Here is a 23081-nt window from a genome sequence, read left to right on the forward strand (position 1 = left end):
TATGTAAACTTTACGTTGTTACTTTAAAACTCACACAACAAATGTGACTAAAAATCAAATCTACTTGAGTACAAAATAAAATGTAGTTAAACACATAAAAGGTAAGACCTGTAATGTAATTATGATCAGACATTAAAGTAAACTGTTTTCTTTTTCATGGAGAGCTAGCCACTCCCCCTCCCCTTGTTTATTTATCGATTTGCTATAAGTTAATTGCGAATATCGCTTTTATTATTATTATGAAAAGGTAAATCTGAGAACTATATATGTTTCTTAGTGTACTTTACACAAAGAAAATACTCAAACTCTTTCTTGAAGGCTATTGAAACACAAGTTTCGATTATTCTACTTGTATATGCACGTTCTAAAACATTCTTTTACATGGACATGAAGTCGGAAATGTAGACATTATTTCGCTGTAACAATTCAGTGCCTTGTAGGCCTTTCAGATCTACGCATACAAAATCAGAAAACACACTGAGATCTTGAAACCAGCTGGCGTTTTACCTCACTTCGCTTAGTAAGGTAATCGTTTTCTTGCCCTCACGTGGCGTGGCTTAGTTTCTTCCCCCTGGCTTCACTTTTTTCGTACTGCAATAGCCAAGGAAGTTAGAATACATGGAGGTGCCCTGCACGCAGTCCACCAAGCTCAAACCCAAAAAAGCCCCTGGTATGGACTCTATTTCTAATCGTATGATTAAAAATTTACCCACCCACTATCTATTTTTCTTAGTAATGCTTATAAATTTTATGATACAGCATTGCTATTTTCCTCAAAGCTGGAAACAAGCACTTATTGTGCCTATTCCAAAACCAGGCTAAAGCCTTTCTAACCCTCAAAATTATAGACCTATCAGCCTCCTATCCTCGTTATCCAAGATATACGAGTTTGTGTTACTTAAACGCCTGAATGATTTTCTCCGAAATCACAACGTTCTGATTGATGAACAATTTGGATTTCGAGCAAAACACTGCACCACGCACCAGCTGCTGAGGACAGTGGAGTTCATTCACGAAGGGTTTCGTAACAAAATGCTTACTGGCGCTTTATTTCTTGACATAGCCAAAGCATTTGATAGGACTTGGCATATAGGAATTATTATCAAGCTCATACGACTTGACGTTTCGGCCCATTTAATTCATATAATTAATTCGTACCTCACTAATAGATCTTTTTCTGTACGAGTTAATTCTATCATTTCGACACCCCGTCCTATACTAAGCGGCGTCCCCCAAGGGTCACTTTTAGGCCCAATTTTGTTCAACATTTTCATAAATGACATACCAAAATCACCAAGTATCACTCTTGCACTTTATGCAGATGATACGGTCATCCTAGCTCAACACAAACGCCTGGAAAACTTAGTCCAAAACATTCAGAGTTATCTCTCTAGCCTTGAGCACTGGCTCATCACTTGGAAAATAAAAATTAATGTTGCCAAATGTGCTGCTATGATATTCAAACGTAGCCCCCTCCCGTACCCTTCCATTAATATTAAATTCTTTGACGACTATGTTCCCTGGTCAAACTCTTACAAGTACCTAGGAGTTGTACTTGATTCAAAATTAACCTGGCGCCTTCACATTGAAAATGTTCTCAACAAAGCAAAAGGTGCCAGAGCCCAACTTTACCCATTTTTAGCTCGAAAGAGCAATCTGTCAATTAAAAACAAAATCCTTCTCTATACTTCCATAATAAGACCTGTCTTTATGTATGCATGTACAATCTGGGGTACTGCTGCAAAAACTCATGTGAAAAAACTTCAATCTTTTCAAAGTAAAACCTTACGTATGGCCTTAAACGCAGCTTGGTACGTCCGTACAGATGTGATTCATTCGGACCTTAACATTAAACCTGTTGATTACCTTATCAAAAAACATAGTCAAAATTTATTCCTCAAAATTGAACAGATTGATAACCGAGCACTTCAGCAGATGCCAGCCTACGATCCTGCTATTCGCAGCTCACAGAAGAGACCAAGAGCCGTGATTGGCCGAGAGTTCGGCATCTACCCTCCATCTAAAAGGGCAAGACACGCCCTCTCTACATCAGTACCAGCTCCCGCGCCATGAAGGAAGGAAGTCTCTTCAGCGAGCTGCCATATAATTGCTTATTACCATCTTTACCTGCAACCAAGATCTTCAAGCAAAGTTATCAATCTGTTCGCATAGAATCACATCTCCCGCAGATTTTTAAAATCTGCCCATGAATATTTTCAACGCGTTCATATTTATTATTTGCACTATCCTACACAAGCCACATGCCAATGAGCCTATTAATCTTAAAATCTTTCCTCTCCGCTTTCTGCTTTAGTGTTGTATTGTGTACAAAAAATTTATAAAAACCAAAAAAAGTATAAAATATTAAATACAAAAAAAATTATAAAACCTAAAAACTTATAAAAAAAATATTATGATTATTAAGTTTTTATTATCTCATCTCTATCCCTAAACTTTCTTGAGCCAGTGGCTCCCTCTAGTGTGCATCAAGTAACTCACTTATGCAAAATTTTTTCCCATTTCTGCTCGCTTTTATTAATTCTGATGAGGAGGTAAATGGTTTTGAACCATAGGAACTCCGTAATTTTCAAATCATTGGCATTGGCAGTCCAAGTGAAGCCAAAAAAGGGGGAAAGCATGCCCTTAGTAGTCGTGGCTTAGAAAGATTGACGTGCTCTAACCACACCCAATTTTGTTTCTGGTAGTCGTAAGGTGGTCTGCTACAGCAGCATTACAATACTAAAAATTTGTTTACACGCAGAATCGCTAATTAAGAAAGTATGTTGCGTGAAATTTGGCAGAAATATAAAGCAATAGGTCAGTTTTGCAATCAAAATGTTAGAATAAGGTTTGGAATGAAATTTACTTAAATATTATATTTTAAAAAAATTAGTTTGAAATACGTAATTTTAATGAGTAGTTTGCAAAGTCATCAATAGATATCGCTACGAGTTAAAATTTAACATTGTAATCTTATTTCTGCAAAAATTCACGAAGTAATTGATTTTGATATCAGTTATAAATCATATTTTTTTCTAAATAATATTTAGAAGCGTTTCATATATTCCTTTATACACAGTTTTCACTAAACAGTCTCAGCTGTCAGCGGAATGACGTTTACGGCAACCCTATTGCATTGCTATTCCGCACTCGTTTTGTTTACATTTATTTGTACTGTGGTCTGTTAGCAAAAAATATGGGAAAATATCAAGGACGAACGAAAAAACATACTGGTTTTAATAAAAGATCCAGAATTCAGCGAAAACGTAGAGCTCAAGAAAAAAAAAATATGAAATTAAATTCCCGAGATGTGGAAGATTCCGAACAAGCGGATGTTTTCGAAAGGTGAGAAATAATTTATTCTTTATATCGACTACCTCGTGTTTATGATTTCGTAGTAAGTTAATTCCGAAGTAAAATATGCGTATTTTTTTTTTTTTTTTATTGAAGGTCAGAAATTATTGATACGACTGCATCTGTGTCAAAGGAGAATCATTGCCCGGATGATTTTTTTTACAAAGTAAGTTTTTTTTTTGTATGTGTGTGTATGAGAGGATGCTAATAATTGTTCAATTCTGTTATAACAATTTATTCCTCCATTCACACTAAATTGTTGGGAAATATTGAAAGGGTAAATTCCAATTCACAAGGAATTGCTGAAATAATTGAATCTTTTCAAAAGTATGAGCATGTTCTTGCGATCTAAATTGAATTCACCATCATTACATGGTATTATTAGAAATTTTATAGTCATATGTTTGCTACGAAATGCATTGTCAGTTACCTATGGTATATTTTTACAGGTGTATACACATTTCATTCATGTGCTCGCTGTTCAACTTGCTTTTTTTTATTGTCATTTACTTGGATGTTAAAACTTTCTTTTAGCGTTGGAACATTTTATGATCATTTAGTAAAATTTATATCTAAATATATATTATTGCTTGCTTATTTATGGTTCTGTGTATTTGTCATGTATGCATGTTGTGAAGTGTAGTTTTTGAAAAATATGTCACAAATGGTGAATTCCACCAAAAGCTGAATTGAATTGATATTGGGATGCAAATAATTAGAAAATATCTGCTGTGTATTTTGAGCATAAACCATACTAGTGCTAAGAATGGGACCAATACGCTCAGGCTTGCTGAGCCTTTTTGCCATTGTCCAAATTGAATTATCTCTAGTAGAAAGGGAGTGAATGCTTTCTCTGTATAACAATAAAATATCTGTCTGATAAAAAATCTACCAGTAAGAAACTTTTCATATGTTATGTGACAGACTTTCTGCAAACAGAAGTCCTCAGTTCTGTTCATGTACATGTTTTTTAATTATGGTTCAGATGTGTGATTGATTGTCTGAACATTTAAGAACTATATTCTGCTTTTAGGGGCCTAATATTTTAAGCCCTTAAAATTAATATTGAAATTTCTAAAATGTTGAAAAATATGTCATTTGGATTCCGTGCAAAAAATATAATCCCTTTTTCATTTCTGCATTTGCAATTCCTGCATTTTCTTTATTCCTACGATTTTTAATTGGAAGGAATTTCATTCGCAGAGCCCTCTAATTTATTCTTACAAATCATGTATGTATTGTTACGAATTTGGTATTTAAAAAGCTAATGTTAGTTCAATTATAAATTAATTGGTTTTATTTCCCGCGCAGTGCAGCGCGTGACGAATATTAAAAGAAGGAAGCTAAGCTGGAAAATTAAAAATACAAGAGCGCGTGCGTTAAATAAATAAATAACTCTTTTTTCATTTCGAGAAAGTACTGGAAAATTCTAGCGCGTGATTTTAAAATGTTATAAAAGGAGGAAAACATCTCAGTTTGTTAGTAGTTGCTTGCTTAGTTTGTTGTTGTTTAGAAAACTGCTCTTGTTGATTGTAGCGAATTCGCGGATTAGCTTTCTTCAGCTGTTTTGAATTACGTTCTATTGGATATTTGAGTAGTTAAAAGATAACTACTGTGAGATATTGTAATACTGCATGATAATTTGAGAAAATTTAAGCATTTTTGTTGTGATAATAATAAATTTTTGTTCATTTTTCATCGGACTTGTGCATTCATTTCATAACGAACCCGTACGCACGCAACAATTTTTGGTGTCAGAAGTGGGATTTGAATGCCAATAACAAGAGGGATGGAAGAACAATTGAGACAGCTCATTACTGCTTTTGCTGCTTTCCAAGAAAAGATGGAAGCTGGCCAAACATCTTTTAAAGAAGAAATGAAATTGGGCCAGGAATCCCTTAAAGGAGAAATGAAATTGGGCCAGGAATCCGTTAAGGAAGAGATGAAATCTCTTAAAAATGAGATGAAAGCAGGTCAGGACGAAATGAAAAGAGAAATTACCTGCGTAATAGAAAATAAATTTGAGGCTATGGAAGGCAGAATAGACGCGGTTGAAACTAAAGTTGGACATATAGAAGAGAGAGTTTCTGCCGTCGAACAACAAATTGATGATAGGGTTTCTGCTGCCGTCGCCAAAGAAGTTGACAGCCTAAAGAAGTGCATAGCGACGGTAGGAAACAATTCTGAAGGTTTCAAATTTTTATCGATGCCTGCTCGTTCCGTTCTGAAACTATCTACATATGATGGGAAGACCTCCTGGCAGGTGTATAGGACACAATTTTCTATCGTTGCGGATGCGAATGGGTGGGATTCCCAAGCTAAGGCCTGTCATCTCGCCGCTTCTCTGAGAGCAGACGCAGCGGATATCCTGCAGACGCTTCCCGAAAATCAAAGGCTAGATTTCGAAGCTCTATCCGGCGCTTTGGAGCTGCGCTTCGGCGAGAAATGTTTAAAAGACTACAGCAGGCTCCAATTAAAATCTCGTCAACAGAAGCTCACCGAAACGCTTCAGGAGCTCGCCACGGATGTTGAAAGGCTGTCACATCACGCCTTTTCAGAGTGCCCGACAGAAACAAGGGAAATCCTGTCCCTGCAATATTTCATCGATGGCATCCGGGACCCTGAAATACAGAAAGCACTGCGAATGGCGGATGTTAAAGATCTGAAAAGCGCTTTAGTGTATGCCATGAAATTTGAGGCAGCCCAGCAAGCCACCCGTCGAGACCGCCATCCAGTCAGAGCTGCTCAAGTCCAGGAGCCAGGGGATCAAGTCACTGCTCGTCTAGACGATTTAACTAGACAACTGAACGCCTTGAGACGGAATAGTGGTGAAACAAAACCGACCCTAAAGTGCTGGAATTGCGGTGTTGAAGGTCACCTACGAAGGAACTGCAGAACTCCCCAGAGCACGGAAAATAAGGCATACGATTTAAACAGACAATTAGATGCCACGGGAAGGAAAAGGACTGACAAGAAACCAAAGTGCTGGAACTGTGGAGCTGAAGGCCACGTACGAAAGAATTGCAGAACACCCCAGGGTACGAAAATTGAGAAAATTTCTGAGCAACGACGCAGGAAACAAATTAATGACCATATCAAGGAACTGAGGTTGCCAGATAATGAAAAACCCTGTTTTAAAGCGCTTAAGATCTCTATAGTGAGTGGCAACAATAACGGACTGTCCATCAATGGGAATATCGATGGAGTTCCTTGCAATATGATCATTGACACAGGAGCTAATGTTACCATCATTAGGAAAGATTTAGCTGAACAGTTTAAAGATAAACTTATTTGGACGCCATCCTGTGTTACCCTTCAGACTGCGTCTGGTGAAAAGATCGACATAGCTGGGAAGTTAAACGTGAAAATCACATTTGGAAGTGCCGCCTACCATCACACGGCATATGTGGCGGATATTACAGATCCATGCATACTCGGATTGGACTTTTTAAGGAAATACAATTTTTCCTTAGACTTGAAGAACAACAAACTGCTTTCAGGATCTGAAGACATGACTATCCATCCTAAGAAGAGATCCTCACCTGGAAATGCCGACGCTTTGTCCGAAAGAACCAGCTCGAGGAACAGCCGAAATCATGCTAGGGTCGAAAAGAAACACCAGACTACCAGCTATTCTCCATCTCAGATGCTCTTCGGTCGAGACCTTCGTCTGCCTTGTGACCGCCTGTTTCATCGCCGTACGGATGCGCCTTCATCGCCTGAGGAACACATCCAAGATGTCAAGGCCCGTTTTGAAGTGATGCACCGTTCCGCACGAAAGCGAGTGAACTTGGCGACGGAGAAAGTGAAGACCAGATACAACGCGAGAGCTACTGGACATAGATCCAACAAAGGAGACAAGGTGTGGTTGTGGAACCCGATTCAACGAAAAGGACTCAGTCCTAGACTACAGTCACCTTCGGATGATCCATGTACAGTGCTGAACACGAATGACGTCGTGGTTCGGATCCGTGAGTCTTCGAACTCTTACGACAGGTTAGCTTATTACTATGACCATAGTACGTAATGTAAATAATTGTAAATAGTATCAGACCATGGTCCTTTTTGTTTATAAATGTGTATTTAGTATTTGATTTGTATTTAGTAATTGATTTGTATTTAGTATTTGATTTGTATTTAGTATTTGTTTTGTATTTAGTATTTGATAGCATTTGATTTGTTTAAGTTAGTTATTGCATTTATTGTTTATATTGTTTGATATTGTAATGTAATGTTTATGCCACAGTTGTAAGTTTAGCTTCCTGTCCAGGGATTGTACTGCCCGGGACGTGCAGTCCTTTGGAAGGGGGCAGTGTTACGAATTTGGTATTTAAAAAGCTAATGTTAGTTCAATTATAAATTAATTGGTTTTATTTCCCGCGCAGTGCAGCGCGTGACGAATATTAAAAGAAGGAAGCTAAGCTGGAAAATTAAAAATACAAGAGCGCGTGCGTTAAATAAATAAATAGCTCTTTTTTCATTTCGAGAAAGTACTGGAAAATTCTAGCGCGTGATTTTAAAATGTTATAAAAGGAGGAAAACATCTCAGTTTGTTAGTAGTTGCTTGCTTAGTTTGTTGTTGTTTAGAAAACTGCTCTTGTTGATTGTAGCGAATTCGCGGATTAGCTTTCTTCAGCTGTTTTGAATTACGTTCTATTGGATATTTGAGTAGTTAAAAAATAACTACTGTGAGATATTGTAATACTGCATGATAATTTGAGAAAATTTAAGCATTTTTGTTGTGATAATAATAAATTTTTGTTCATTTTTCATCGGACTTGTGCATTCATTTCATAACGAACCCGTACGCACGCAACAGTATTAATGTACCATTTTAGATAGATATAAATAACACTTTTTGTAATTTTTCTAAACTGTGGTTATACAGCATGATATAATAGCTACGACGATATATAGGTATGGCGAAACAGTATACAGCAATATCTGTCGCACTGTCTGAGATGGGTGTTAGTCATACATAGCTTAATGCTTAAATTTTTTATGTGTTATTTATTTATTCGTGTTTTTTTTAATTATGTCATAGCAGTTTATTTCTTTCATTCTTAGGTTTGGAAGTGAAAAATTTGACTTTTCTACGCCAGAAGTTACAGCTAATGTTCCTAAGACAAACCAGGCTTTCTTGAGGTAAGTTGGTTTATTTCTAAAATAAATATTAGCTGTGCATGATATTGAAACTCTTACAGTTACTTAATTATGGTTAACTAATTATGTATTAATTTAGAAGTCAAGCAACCAAAATCAGCGTTATATTTTCAAATAGTGAATATTTCAAAATATGATGCTGATTTTTGTTGCTTGACTTCTAAATTAATACTTGGTCGGCGTGTTATTGTATCCATATTAAACTAATTATGGTTCTTTTCTTCTCAGTTCTGATCTGGACATTTCAGTTATTGACTCTGACGCAGAAGGTAGAAATACAAGCTCTCTTTTGGGGTAAATATATATTTCTCTATGCCAAAATTAAAATGTCATCATTTATGTTTTTCTTTTATGGTGCTACATTATGTTGTTTACATACTGATAGCTATTAAAACTGTTAAATATAATATTGTAGCTATCAAAAAGAGGGGGATGAATTTGATTTGCACCAAATTTGGACGTTTTGCATGAAAGAACTTGAAAATAAAAGATTTTTTAAAAAATATATTCATTGAAATCAGTGAAATTTTCAGACGGGACACTGAAGCAAATGAAAATATTTTGGGGTTCGATTCTTTTGATGGGAGCCTCATCAATAAGCCTACTATCTTTTTTAAATATTGCTTCTTTTTCATTGTTTTCATGATGTTTTATGTTCCCTTCATGAAAGAGATTTTTAATAATTTAAATTTTGTTAATAAAATATAACAAAATGAAATCTTTGATTATGTGGCTATTATTTTTTCCATATATACGAGGGTTGGAACTTTAATAGTGGCAACTATTTATTTACAAGGAATACAAAAGTGATTCATGTCACCATGTTTTACAGTCCTTCAATATAGTCGCCAGCATTGTGTACAACCCGTTTCCAACGATGTGGAAGTCGCAGAATACCTGTAGCAGCGCCTGTTTTGTTGATAGTTTGAATGGACCGGTCTACTGTCGCAAGAATCTCAGGAACAGTTTGGAAGCGAGTGCCACGAAGTGGTTCCTTCATCTTAGGAATTAAGTCATAGTTACAAGGGCATAGATCTGGGGAGTATGGTGGATGGTAAAGCACTTCCCAGCCCCATCAAATGAACAAATCAGTCACAGCTTGCGGTGCATGCGGCCGAGCATTGTCATGCAAAATGAGAGGAGAGCTCTTCAGAAAGTGTCGCCGTTTTTTCCTCAAAGCTGGTCGGAGATTATGCTCCAAAAATGAGCAGTAATACTGCGCAGTGACGGTCTGCTGTGGGGGAACGGTATGCGTTAGGAGGACACCATCACAGTCGTACACGAGAATCATCATAACTTTCACATTGCAGGGGTTCTGATGAAATTTCGAACGTCGTGGTGACCCGTGATGACGCCATTCGTTTGATTAGCGTTTCAGTTCTGGCTGGTACGATCGGGCCCAAGTCTCATCCAACGTAATGATACGGCGTAAAAAAGCATCTCCTTCGCGCTCATAGCGCTCCAGGTGGATTCGGGCAGCATCGTATTGTAGCCATTTCTGCATTTCCGTCAATTGATGTGGAACCCATCGTGAAGCAATTTTTCTTATGGACAGGCATTCGTTCAAGAATGTGCAGGACAGTCGTATGCGCTAATCCTGTTTGTCCGGCCAGCTGACGAATCGTTTGGCGACGATCACTGTCCATTAAAGCGGCAACAGCTTGCATGTCTACATCGCTGACATTAGGACGACTTGGCCGCAGCATGTCTGCCACGTTTTCGCGTCCTTCATTGAATGCTTTCACCCATCTTGCTACGATTTTGTAAGGCAATGCAGATTCCCCGCAAGCCTCTTGAAGCCCTTGATGACACTGTCGTGCTGTACGACCTCTGGCATTTTCAATTTTTATCCAACAACATTGTTCTTGTTTTGAAAACATCCTGACAACACATACTTTAGACCGCGAGCTAATACAAGGATCCGTTCTTCGCGTCATTCCGCATGCACGTGACGTAGGCAGGACGAGTCTTTTTGCTGAGAGGTAAGGTAGGTATGTAATTTACGTGTGGTACACGCGATATTCTTTGGTTTTGTTGCGTAGCGTTTTTTCAGCTGTGTTGGCACTGTTAAAGTTCCAACCCTCGTATTTATTTGAGGAAAGCCAAAAAATTTTATTATTTTACAGAATTTTTAAGAAAAATATAAGGATAAAATTTTTTAAATAATTCTGATTACTACCTTTGCTTTCCTCTCGTAATGTGCCTCAAGTTAGAGCAATTAGACAACAAATTTAAGTCATGTGATCTTTTTTTTCAAGTTTTTTTTTAGGCTTAGGAGTATAAATTGCTTATCCCCACAAGACATTGCATCTTCTTAGTATGCCATCCTAAGGCTCCGTTCAGATGATGGTATAAATGTCATAGACGCATAATCATAAGGCATAAAATGTGGGAGTTCCATTCACACCTGCGAGAGAGGGTCTAAACCATAGCCAATTAGAGAAGCTAAATTTGTGCATGCATGTATGTGTCTACAGCTTTCTCAAGAAAATTTAAATGATGATAGCCGCTATAAACCGATCGGCGGAAGTTCAGATTCCGGCGGTGAGCCAAGAAGAAATAAAACTATTTGTCACCAGCCAGAAAGAGTAAGGAAAGTGTCTGCTAACATGAGAACGAAGGTTTTTGATGCTGCAAAAAAGCTGATGGAAATAGAAATGCCAGTACCCAGCCTGACATGTACACTGACAACGATGCAACCCAGGAGAATCAAGATAGATTCTGCTACACCAAACAAGTGGCTTGCATTACTCCTATCACAATTCAGGACTCCTGATTCAGCTGGAAAGACATCCATACAATGATATTTGAGAAGAAGATATACAAAAATGAGTATCGTTGAAAGATGATTGCTTATATCTTGAACGTGGATGATCCGCTTGTCTACAAAACTCATAACCATGCTAAAAAGTAAGGACATCAAATTTCAGTGCATCTTGCTCTCACAAGAAAGGTGATCATTAGAAGCCTTCCCAGCTCCACATGTTAATGCTGCCTCATGTTGCATAATATAATAATACACACACTGGCCAATCAATAAGAAACCTTTCAGATTTTCATCTGAATGCATGCTGGGGATGAAATATCCAAATTTTTTCTATGATGTGGATTATACTTGGTTAAAATGCCAGTATAAGTAAGGTGTAAGAGTGCTTTTCATGATGAATGAAGTAAAATGGGAAAAAAAGGCGGCAGATTGTTCACCATTTGAAAAAAGGGCTTATTGTTGGTGCACGTTTAGTGGGGGCATCGATTTCGAATCCTTCTCTAAAAGATGTAACTGCAGTTCGAGCATAGTTTTCAAAGACAGTGATCGGCGGCATCTCCGATGAATTGTACGGCAGAACACGGATTCAACTATCACAAATCGTCAACCAAGGCTCTTCCCAACAAATTTCAGCTAGAACTATGCGCAGCGAATTGCAGAGGGATAGGAATGCATAGTCGGGTGCCTGTAAGAAAATCACTCAGTTCTGCCCGGCATGCAAGACTTCATGTTCAATGGTGTCGAGAAAAGACACTGGACATCTGAGGATTGGAAATGGGTAATGTGGTGGGACATTACATTATGTATTACATATCAAACATAAGTTATGGGTTACCTCATAACCACAGAAGGTTCCTGTTCGCTGCCGGAAAAGGTTGAAGTAATCCGCAATGTAAATTACCGACAATACATGAGCTTTGTTCATTTATGGGCATGATAAAATTTTATCGATGCTTTTTGAAAAATGCTGCAGAAACTCAAGGAGTCATACACGAAATGTTAAAGGGTGATAAAAAAAGATCATTGTAAAGTTCCATGCACAGAGGAAGGTGTTTAGTGTATTTAATTATGGCAAAGCACACTAGGGCTATCTGCCTAAGAGAAGGGATGCCTTCATGGAGGACTTTCTAAGGGAAACTGGCTCATATACACGTTACACATGGGGAAAACCACAAAAACGCCCATGCAGCCAGTCCGTTCGCGGGATTTGAACCTCGGACCGAACTACCAGTGTTCAGCGATTTTATCGCTCGGCCGCTGGTAGGCCTGCACAGATGAAGGAATTCACCAGTTTGAGAAGTGCAAATCTGATTTAGTCAATGGTGCCCTTTTGTGTTTCCCAATGGATTACCCTTTGTGTGCAGATGCATCAGACTTTGCTATAGGATCAGTATTGCAGCAATTGGAAGAACAAGAACATGACTGAAAACCTACTGTGTTCTACTCTAAAACATTAAATAATGCACAGAAGGTTTATAGTACCTATGACAGAGAATTCTTAGGAATATATTTTTCTGTCAAGCATTTTAAACATGTATCGGAAGGACGCAAATTCATCATACTTACTGATCACAAACCACTGTCATATGCATAGAAGCAAAAGAATGGGAAGGCATCACCCAGACAACAACACCAACTTCAGTATATATCGGAATTTTCAACTGATATTCAGCATATTGATGCCAAAGAAAATTTAGTTGCAGTTGAAGTAGTCTCAGTTACTGGCTATGAAGCAGTAGCAGATGCTCAAGAATATAATGAAGAATTGCAACATTTAATGACAGGTAGTGCTTGCCTGAAATTTAAATCATCTACATTAGCATTTTGGAAAACATTAAGATGTGACAGCTCAACAACCAGTATCAGACCTTTTATTTCAAAGCAATTTAGACAACAAATGTTTCATCAAATTCATAATTTTGCTCCTCTGGTATCAGGACAACTGTCAACGAGATGACTGAAAAATTTATCTTTTCAAATATAAAGAAAGAAATTCACGAATAGACTTAAACTCCTGTTAATTGTCAAAGGAGCAAAGTCAACAGGCATACAAAATATAAAATAGCCGAGTTCCAAGCACCTGATGCTAGATTAAGTATTGTGCAAGTTGACCTGATTGGGCCATTACCACCATCTGCTGGTAAGACGTATTATCTGACATTTATTGACCATTTTTCCTGTTAGGGAGAAGTAGTTTCTTTACCAGATATCACAAGAGAAATGGTTGTCAAAGCATTTTACAATCATTGGATTAGCAGATTTGTTGTGCCTAGTTCCATAATCTCAGATAAAGGAAGACAGTTTGAGTCGCAGCCTTTCAGGAGCCTTGCAAAAGTATATGGTGCTAAGTTTTACGTTCCACTCCATACCACCCATATTGCAGTGGGAATATTGAGCAGTTTCTCAGAACTTAAAAAAGTGCAATAAAGGCTCACAGCAACATCAAATGGACAGAAATCCTTCTAGGATTCAGAGTTGCAATATGTCCTGATACTAATCGCTCTGTAGCTCAAATGGTATATTTTATGCAAATAAGGTTACCATGTGAGTTTTTCGACTACCTACCACTAAAACTAAACCTGAACCATTTGTAACAAATTTACTGTCTTTTATGGATCAGCACCAGTTTATCAACTGCTAACAAACGTAAAATATTTATGCATAAAGACTTGAGATCATGTTCTCATATGTTTGTGAGAACTGAACGTGTGAAAAAGGCACTTGAATTTGCTTATTGAGGGACCAATTTTTGTGGTGGAGAAATATGATAAATATTTCTGAGTCTTAATTAAGGACAGACAAGTTAACATTTCATTGACAGACTGAAACCAGCTTATTTGTTACTTTCGAACAAATTACTAAAAACAGTGACTGAAAATAAAAAACCATTTCACATTTCATATACCCAAAATTCTGATACTGTACCTAACGTCAAATCTATTATTCGAGATGGTATGAAAATCAGGAAATCTGTTGGATTTAAGGACTAATGTTTTGTATATTTTGCTATACTTCATCATTCCTCTGCAATTATATTCGGTTGTATGTAAAATTCAGAGGGAAAAACAAATTTTTTTTTTCCTCTTTAAAGGTAGAATTTAATTTAGTAATAAGTAAGTAATAATTAATTAAGTAATAAGTAATTTAGTAATTATTAATAAGTAATAATTAATGAGGGAGTCATGTTGGAAATAGTAACAGTTAGAGCACCCGAAGGAAAAAGCATATAGCTGACTAAAAGGTCACTTTCGTGCGTGTTAATTATAAAAATTTTCGAAATACTTTTTCTCATGAGGTAAGTATTTAAAAATGATATAACAAATTTATAGAAAATTTAAGGGCAACTGCATATTAAAATTTTTAGTTTGTAATTACTCTTCATCTTCATTTTTATGTTTTTACTGCATTTGTACGGCAAGATATTTGTTACCCTCTCTTCATGCAGCCTTCAAGTGAAGAGCGTCAATCACATGTCCTCGGACAACCAATAGATAAGCTCCATCAATCAAAAGGACTATCTCTTCAAATCACATGATTACTTCAAACATCTCCTGCAAGACTGTGCTGGAATCCACAAGCAGCCTGTTCGATATTATGCAAATTGTATTTCTTTCTTTGTACCGAGGAGCGGCGCAGACGCAAATTTGTTAGGTTTTTAAAGCTCGCGGTTAGAGCTTCGAGGTTGCTGTGAATTACTGGAGTTTCAACTAGGCAGAGGTTTTTCTGAGTTTGTGTTGGTAAGCCGCCACTGAAGTCGGAGTTTGTGTGGTCTTCGCCGTTCCTCAACTAACTTACTATTTGAAAGTCAATAAAGAAGTTTCGGTCAACGTTATGAGTCTGAGGTTTTTTGGGTTCTATACTGAAGTAATATCAAGTCAATTTACAGTCCACTATATTTAAACAACGGAACGTACATGTTTTATGGTCCTTCAGCTACGGAGTCGCAGTAAATTTGGTGAGTCAGTGTGTTTTTTTATCTTTCTTATTAGGTAATAGAATTTACAACGCTTAAGACTAAAAAGCGTGTAGCCAAAGCTAAGTTAAGTAAACTGAAAGAGAAAATAGCAGTGACTTACGATTCTGCTGATGTTGATCAGTTGGAACTTTTTAAATCTAGATTAAATGACTTAATGACCGAACTTTCGGATATTTTTAGTAACATATTTGTAGTGTGTGAAGAAAAAGATATTGATGTATTTATAGAAGAACAACAGGTCATACAAGATACTGTTGATGAGTTAATTTTAATGCTAACCAGAGTTAAGAATGTTAAAGACATTAGTGTTAAAACTAAACCTTGTGAAATAGCGAGTATACGCTTACCTAAGCTAACTCTTCCTGTATTTAGTGGCAGTACTGAAGAATGGTTATCATTTTTTGATTTATTTGAAACGGCGATAGTGGATAATGACCGTTTATCAGGTGCACAAAAGCTACAATATTTAAAGGGTTCTTTAAAAGGAGATGCTTTGCGGATTGTTCAAGCTTTAACTATTTGTGACAGGAATTTCGAAATAGCGTGGCATTTATTGTGTCAAAGATTTTCACATAAGAGAGAATTACTTTCATCGTTATTAAAGAAAATCTTGTATTTATCAAATTTACAATCTGAAATTCCTAGTCAGATATTAGCGTTAGTAGACACTGTAAGAGAGTGTGTATGTTCGTTTGAAAATCTAGGATTCAAAGTGGAGCAATTCACGGATACTATTTTAATGTTAATAGTACAGTTTAAATTGGATTCTTCGACGAGAGGATGGTGGGAAAGAACATTAAAGAGTGAGGAAATAGCAACACTTAATAATCTGCTAGAGTTCTTGAAATCTCATGCCAGAACCTTGCAAGCAGGTAAACCGCAAGGTGTTAAAAAACAAGTTACAAAAGACAAATTAACTTCATTGGCTTCAGAGATTCGCGCGCAGTGTACGTATTGTAAAGCCGGTCATTCAGTTTTTAAATGTAATAAGTTTTTAAAGCTGAATGTTCAGGAACGCGTTAATTTTGTCAAGAGAAATAATGTTTGTTTTCATTGTTTGGTTTCAAACCATAAAGCTTTCGAGTGTAGAAGTACACATAAATGTAAAAAGTGCTTTAAAAATCATCACACACTACTGCATTTCGAAAGAGTTCAAAATGAACCAAAGGCACGTAAAGGAGTTACGAACAGTTCGAATGAATTATCAGTGACGGCTAAGCCATTTTTCCCTGGGCCAGAACCTCGCGCTCAATCGGCTGGGTCAGGGGAGAATATCGCGAGTTCTAGTCCACTAATTAAATCTTGTGTTTCAGACTTTAATTTTCAGAGTGAAGTTTTATTATGTACGGCTGTTATTAAAGTGTTAGATTCATCGGGTGAATACCAATTGTGTAGAGCCCTCCTTGACCCTGGCAGTCAAGCAAGCCTGATTTCAGAAGATTGTGTACAAAGGCTAGGGTTAGCAAGAAGAAAGGCCAAAGTTTTTATTTCATGTTTAGGGTCTTTGGATACGAAAACTAATGGGATTACGGAAATAAACTTCGTTCCGCATTTTCCGGCGAAAGTGTCATTTAAAACACCAGTATTTATCATCAATAGAATTATTGGAACTTTGCCGCATTTTACATTGGAGAAGAAGTACGTTGAGGAATATAATGATTTAATGTTAGCAGATCCAACATTTTACAAAAGTGGGCCTGTTGATATACTTTTAGGCGTAGATATTGCCTTACCTCTTTTAAAGGGAGAAATAATTAAATGCGAAGAAGGTAAACCGGTAGCTTCTCGTTCTGAACTAGGATGGATTATTTCAGGTAGTGTGAATAATTCAACAGAAATTAATCCTACTATCTATGTTAATAATATACAAGTGGAAACTGATCAGATGCTGTCTGACTTTTGGAAATTGGATGCTGTACCTACGTTTGACATGCTTACTAAATCGGAGAGAGCATGTGAAGATTATTTCAAATCTACATATACGAGAGAGGAAAGTGGGGTATATACTGTGAAATTACCGTTTCACTCTCCGCCTTCTCAGCTTGGAGATTCCAGACAATTAGCTATGCGTAGATTCCAATCTTTAGAAAATTCACTTCTAAAAAGGCCTCAGATATATGAACAGTATAAGGATTTCACGAGGGAATACCGTGAGCTGAGACATATGGAGGGAGTGCCTGAGGGAGAGATTCTTATTGACTCTACGTATTACATGCCTCATCATGCCGTATTAAAGGAATCAAGTACTACGACTAAACTGAGAGTTGTTTTCGATGCTTCGGCTAAAACGTCATCGGGTCTTTCATTGAATGATATTTTGATGGTTGCGCCAAGAGTTCAGCAAGAGCTGTTTCCAATTCTTCTACGGTTTAGAACTCACAAAATTGCAGTATGTGCCGATGTAGAGAAGATGTTCAGATAAATTCGTGTCCACCCAGAAGATACAAATTGGCAACGAATGCTTTGGAGGGATGGTCCTAGTGATCCCTTGAGAACATTTAGATTAATGACAGTTACATATGGGACTGCCTGTGCGCCATATTTGTCTACTAGAGTAGTGAAACAACTTGCATTAGATGAACAAGTGAGATTTCCTTTAGCATCAAAAATTGCCCTTCGTGATTTTTATGTTGATGATTTGCTTTCAGGGGCACAAAGTGAAGAGGAAGCGAATGTTCTAGTTCAGCAGTTGAATGAAATGATGAAAAGGGGTGGATTTCGCTTAAGGAAGTGGATTTCAAACAGTTCAGCTATTTTAGAGAATATTCCCGAGTGCTTACGAGAATCCAGTATTTCTCTTGAAATAAACAGTGACAAGAAAGTAAAAGTATTGGGAATTAATTGGAACAACTCTAGTGATACGTTTCATTTTTCGGTATGCATAAGTGATAAAGAGTTTACTAGGAGGACTATTTTATCAGAAGTAGCCAAAATCTTTGATCCAATGGGATGGTTAGCGCCAACAATAATATACGCGAAAATATTATTACAAGAGTTATGGAACTTACAGCTGGGTTGGGATGAACTCGTTGATAAGAGAATAAGTAGGAAATGGAAGCGTTTCTATCTAGAATTGCCCTTACTTTCAAGCTTACAATTTCCGAGGTATGTCTTGAGTCCGAAGGCAGTAGTTATAGAAATCCATGCTTTCTGCGACGCTTCAGAAAAGGCTTATTGTGCAGTCATCTATCTCCGTACAATCGACCTTGATTCGTCAGTCAAAGTCAGCCTTCTGACATCGAAAACCAGAGTAGCGCCCTTAAAAACCCAGTCTCTTCCGAGACTAGAGTTGTGTGCTGCGTTACTTTTAACCAACCTCTTACATGCAGTATTATCATGCATAGAACTGCCTATTAACAATATTTACGCATGGACCGACTCGCGGGTTACATTGGCATGGGTTTCGTCCGAACCTCGCCGTTGGCTACCTTTTGTGGCAAATCGAGTTGCAAAAATCCAGGAAGCTGTTCCAGGTATTCAATGGAATTATGTTGCTGGGAAAGAAAATCCTGCAGACTGTGGGACCAGAGGTTTTATTCCATCAGAATTCCTACAATGTGAGTTATGGATGAAGGGACCGCAGTGGTTAAACGAATCCCTAATTCATGTACAGCAAAATTCAAGTGTAGAATTAGAGGGTGAAGTTATGTTGAAGGAATTGAAAAAGAGTTTCAGTTCAAATGCTTCCAAATTTGAAGAGCCTAGTGTGTTTTCAAGATTTTCATCATGGTTAAAGTTATGTCGAGTGTTAGCGTGGTGTTTAAGATTTAGAAATAATTGTAGTAAGTTACATACAGAGCGTATAAAGGGTTATTTATCTACTGAAGAATTCTGTGAAGTTACTTCTATGATTGTTAGGATTGTGCAAAGAGCCGAATTTCCAGAAGAATTATTCTGTTTAGAATCTGGTAAACCCTTGAAGACATCAAGTAAATTACTGTCTTTAAGTCCTTTCTTGGATTCCGCGGGAGTAATGCGTGTAGGCGGAAGGCTCAGAAACTCTACAGTTTCAAATAATCAGAAACATCCTATGATTTTACCTAAGAATCACAACATTACGCGTTTAATTATTAAGCATTATCATGACACGTATCTTCACGCAGGTACGCAGCTACTCACTTCTGTCATACGACATAGATTTTGGATTGTGAATGCTAGAGATATTATAAGAAAGTGTATAAACCAATGTGTTATCTGCCGTAGGGTTAGAGCGCAAACTGCAACTCAGCTAATGGCAGATTTACCCGCTTCAAGAGTTACTCAAAGTAGAGCTTTTTCTCGTGTAGGGATTGATTTAGCAGGACCATTTAACGTTAAATATCGTCCTGGTAGAGGAGTCAAAATCTTTAAGTGTTACGTATGTCTATTTATTTGTTTTACTACAAGAGCAATACACTTAGATTTAGTTGGAGATCTTTCAACAAAATCATTCCTCGCGACACTTAAGCGGTTTATAGCTCGTAGAGGCAAACCGTGTGAAATTCACAGTGATTGTGCAACGAATTTTATAGGAGCTAATAAAGAATTAAGGAAAGCCTTTTCTATTGTTCAACGTGATGAACAGCTACAGTGTTATATTTCTTCAGAAAATATTAAATGGTTATTTAATTCTCCCTCTGCCCCTCATTTTGGAGGGCTTTGGGAAGCGGGTATCAAGTCTATGAAACATCACTTAAAAAGATGTTTAGGAACACTTATTTTAACATACGAGGAATTTTTGACATTAATAACCCAAATTGAATCCTGTCTTAATTCTAGGCCTTTAGTACCAGCTTCAAGTGATTGTAGCGACTTGGAGGCGATAACACCAGGACACTTTTTAACCGAAGCGACTTTAAGCGCTATTCCAGAATCTAACCACATTCAAGAAACCATGAGCTCCAGTGACCGTTGGAGGAACGTGCAAAGGTTATTTCAACATTTCTGAAATCGTTGGAGCAGTGAGTGTTTATCTAGATTGCAGCAGAGACCCAAGTGGTGCAAGGTACAACAAGACCTGAAGATTGGTGATATGGTTCTTATTAAGAACGAAAATCTACCTCCGCTACGTTGGAAATTAGGTAGAATTATTAAAGTGTATCCCGGTCTGGATGAGAAAGTTCGAGTGGTGAGTTTACGCACGTCTAATGGTGAAATAAAACGACCTATAGCAAAGCTATGCGCTTTGCCATTTAATTCCTGATTTAGAGACTTTAATTTTTATTTTTCAGGTTTATGCAGTTCAACAGTTTAAATTTATTGTTTGAACCCCCTTGGGACTTCAAAGCTGGGGGTATGTTCGATGTTATGCAAATTGTATTTCTTTCTTTGTACCGAGGAGCGGCGCAGACGCAAATTTGTTAGGTTTTTAAAGCTCGCGGTTAGAGCTTCGAGGTTGCTGTGAATTACTGGAGTTTCAACTAGGCAGAGGTTCTTCTGAGTTTGTGTTGGTAAGCCGCCACTGAAGTCGGAGTTTGTGTGGTCTTCGCCGTTCCTCAACTAATTTACTATTTGAAAGTCAATAAAGAAGTTTCGGTCAACGTTATGAGTCTGAGGTTTTTTGGGTTCTATACTGAAGTAATATCAAGTCAATTTACAGTCCACTATATTTAAACAACGGAACGTACACAGCCAATGAACAAGATGTCTCTGCATGAATTCCCAGTTGATGCGCTAAGTAGAGTATGCAGGGAAACAGTCATGTGACCTGTTTCCCTGCGTACTCTAACAAAAGGCTAAGACTTTTCAAACATGCTCACTCAGGATTCACTTCTAGTCGATATACATGGCTGCATTTCTTCTTCTGGTAATACACGGTTATCACTACTTTTCACCTCACCTCCATCACGAATCAGTACTGTCATGAATCACGTAAAATCATGTGCCATTACAGGCAGTACTTCAAATGAGCTGGTAACGTCAGCCATAATTCAATGTTGATAATCGTTATGTGGGTCTAGAACAGCTGATACTATGCATATCATGTATTAATGTGAATTTCTTCAAAAAGAGACTTTCCTTGAAACTTTCGAAAACTATCTTCACAATGCTGAAGGATGTAAATGTATAATTAAGTATATGCAACGTATCTATGAAAAGGAAAATGATATTTATCTTTTATAAGTCTCGTGTTTATTTTTTTGTTCACTGCATTTCTTCTGAATAACAATTGTATATTTGAGTTTTCTGGGTATGAATAAGTATTTTTGTTTAGCTTTATTGTATCAGTACAAACATTGTATTTTGAAATCTCTGTATTTGAATTTGTAGATAAACTCCATATATTTTGTAAATATTGTTTAATAATAAAGAGTTTGGCGAGGTGAATAAACATATGAAGGCAGAATTATTCCAAATTAATCTGACCAACATTAATTATTGAAAATTCTAACTTGAATTTGCCGTTTAGCCATTTGGCTTCTCAGTGATACCTCTTAAGACCTTTCCTTCCATTTATTGCTGTATTTCAGATTGAAACCAATTTCCTGCATCTGTTTGATGTTTTTTGATTTATTTCTCATGCAATTCTGATCTGACATCATCTTCTAAATATTAGTAGATATATATCTGCATTAGTGATAATCAGCTGTGAGCACATAGTCCACCATCTGCGACTCATTTGGGTATAAACTATGCTAGTGATTATAATGTCCTTGCTTTTTCCCATATCCCATATGTTGCATGTGTATTATACTACATTTTTAAGAATTTTACAGAAAGATATTGCTTCTAGTGAAAGATATTTCTTATGGATTTGGCTGCAGTTCAATAATCTATTTATAAAGATATGTTCTTAGCTGATTGTACAAAATCATTGCTGAACATAACTGTTCTTATATATATATATATATATATTGGTATGCAATTTTTTCCAGATATTCATTGTATCTAAATATTGTGAAATTTTGTTATATGAATCTAGCTTCTTGTGAGGAATTTCTGTGATCTTTCTAGTATGTATGGTCAAGAATTAGGCTTGTGATATACTGTCATGATTTTGCTCACATGTTCCCTGAATATACTACCATTTCCTTAGGAAGACTTCCAAGAAGAATACTGATGTGAGTTCTAAGCCTAACTATGGTTTGGAACTATGTTTATAATGAATTATTGGGATTCTGCACACGTAATGTGGAAGCAATTCTATTTCCATTTAGAAGATTTTCTGCAAAGGCAATGCTTTAGCTGTGAGATAATTCTGTTTTGGAAATAAAACTGACATTTATTTAGATCTGTGATATTTATAATGCAGTTTATCAATAGCAGGTAGCATCTTGCCTCTTTGCTTTGATCAGGGCCTGTGCAACCAGTGGTAGTCAAAATTTTTAGAATTTAGAGAATACTGCTTAGCAAAATTTTATAATTTAGCAGAGGGCACTGAGCAGTAGAATTTAGAAGCAAAAAATGTTCAGAACTTACAAAGACATCAGCCAGCAGAATTTAGGACATGCAGAGATTGCACTGAGTGGCAATAGTGCCATATGTTACATTTCTATCTGCATTATTAATTTGTGAAACAATTTCAGCTGTTTGAAAATGCATTTTTCTGTTAGAAATTTGTATTTCTTTCAATTTTGTTTGGGTAGGGGGGTATGTAATGTACTCTGTTGTCGAGAATATGGTATTAAAAATATTTTATCATATATATTTTTTTTTCAGGTGTTAATTTTGTGCATGATTTGGCTTTCATTGAGACGTCTCTGGGTAAGGAGTTACTAAGGAAGAGAAACTTACATGCAGGTTGAAGCATGCAGTGTCAAATGTATAAGGAATATAAAAGATGCTGTATATTAGTACAAGTTTGAATAACCATAATAAAAAAATTTCCTGAAAATTGTGTTT

General features: G+C 36.8%; 1 protein-coding gene and 1 long non-coding RNA gene across 3 annotated transcripts in view; one reads left to right on the forward strand and one right to left on the reverse strand.

Moving 5' to 3' along the window:
• Positions 1 to 23081, reverse strand: part of LOC146994239 (clavesin-2-like) — a 92902-nt gene that overhangs the window by 24775 nt on the left and 45046 nt on the right. The gene's annotated exons all lie outside the window — the stretch shown is intronic.
• Positions 1187 to 23073, forward strand: LOC146994240 (uncharacterized). The gene is made up of 5 exons (XR_015044092.1): positions 1187 to 3345; positions 3451 to 3520; positions 8422 to 8499; positions 8746 to 8811; positions 22899 to 23073. It is a non-coding gene; the product is annotated as an uncharacterized LOC146994240 (long non-coding RNA).

The sequence above is a fragment of the Stegodyphus dumicola genome, chromosome 11 (assembly GCF_044657685.1).
Source record: "Stegodyphus dumicola isolate Sdum_Otavi_A_Nest chromosome 11, ASM4465768v1".
Classification (NCBI taxonomy): domain Eukaryota; kingdom Metazoa; phylum Arthropoda; class Arachnida; order Araneae; family Eresidae; genus Stegodyphus; species Stegodyphus dumicola.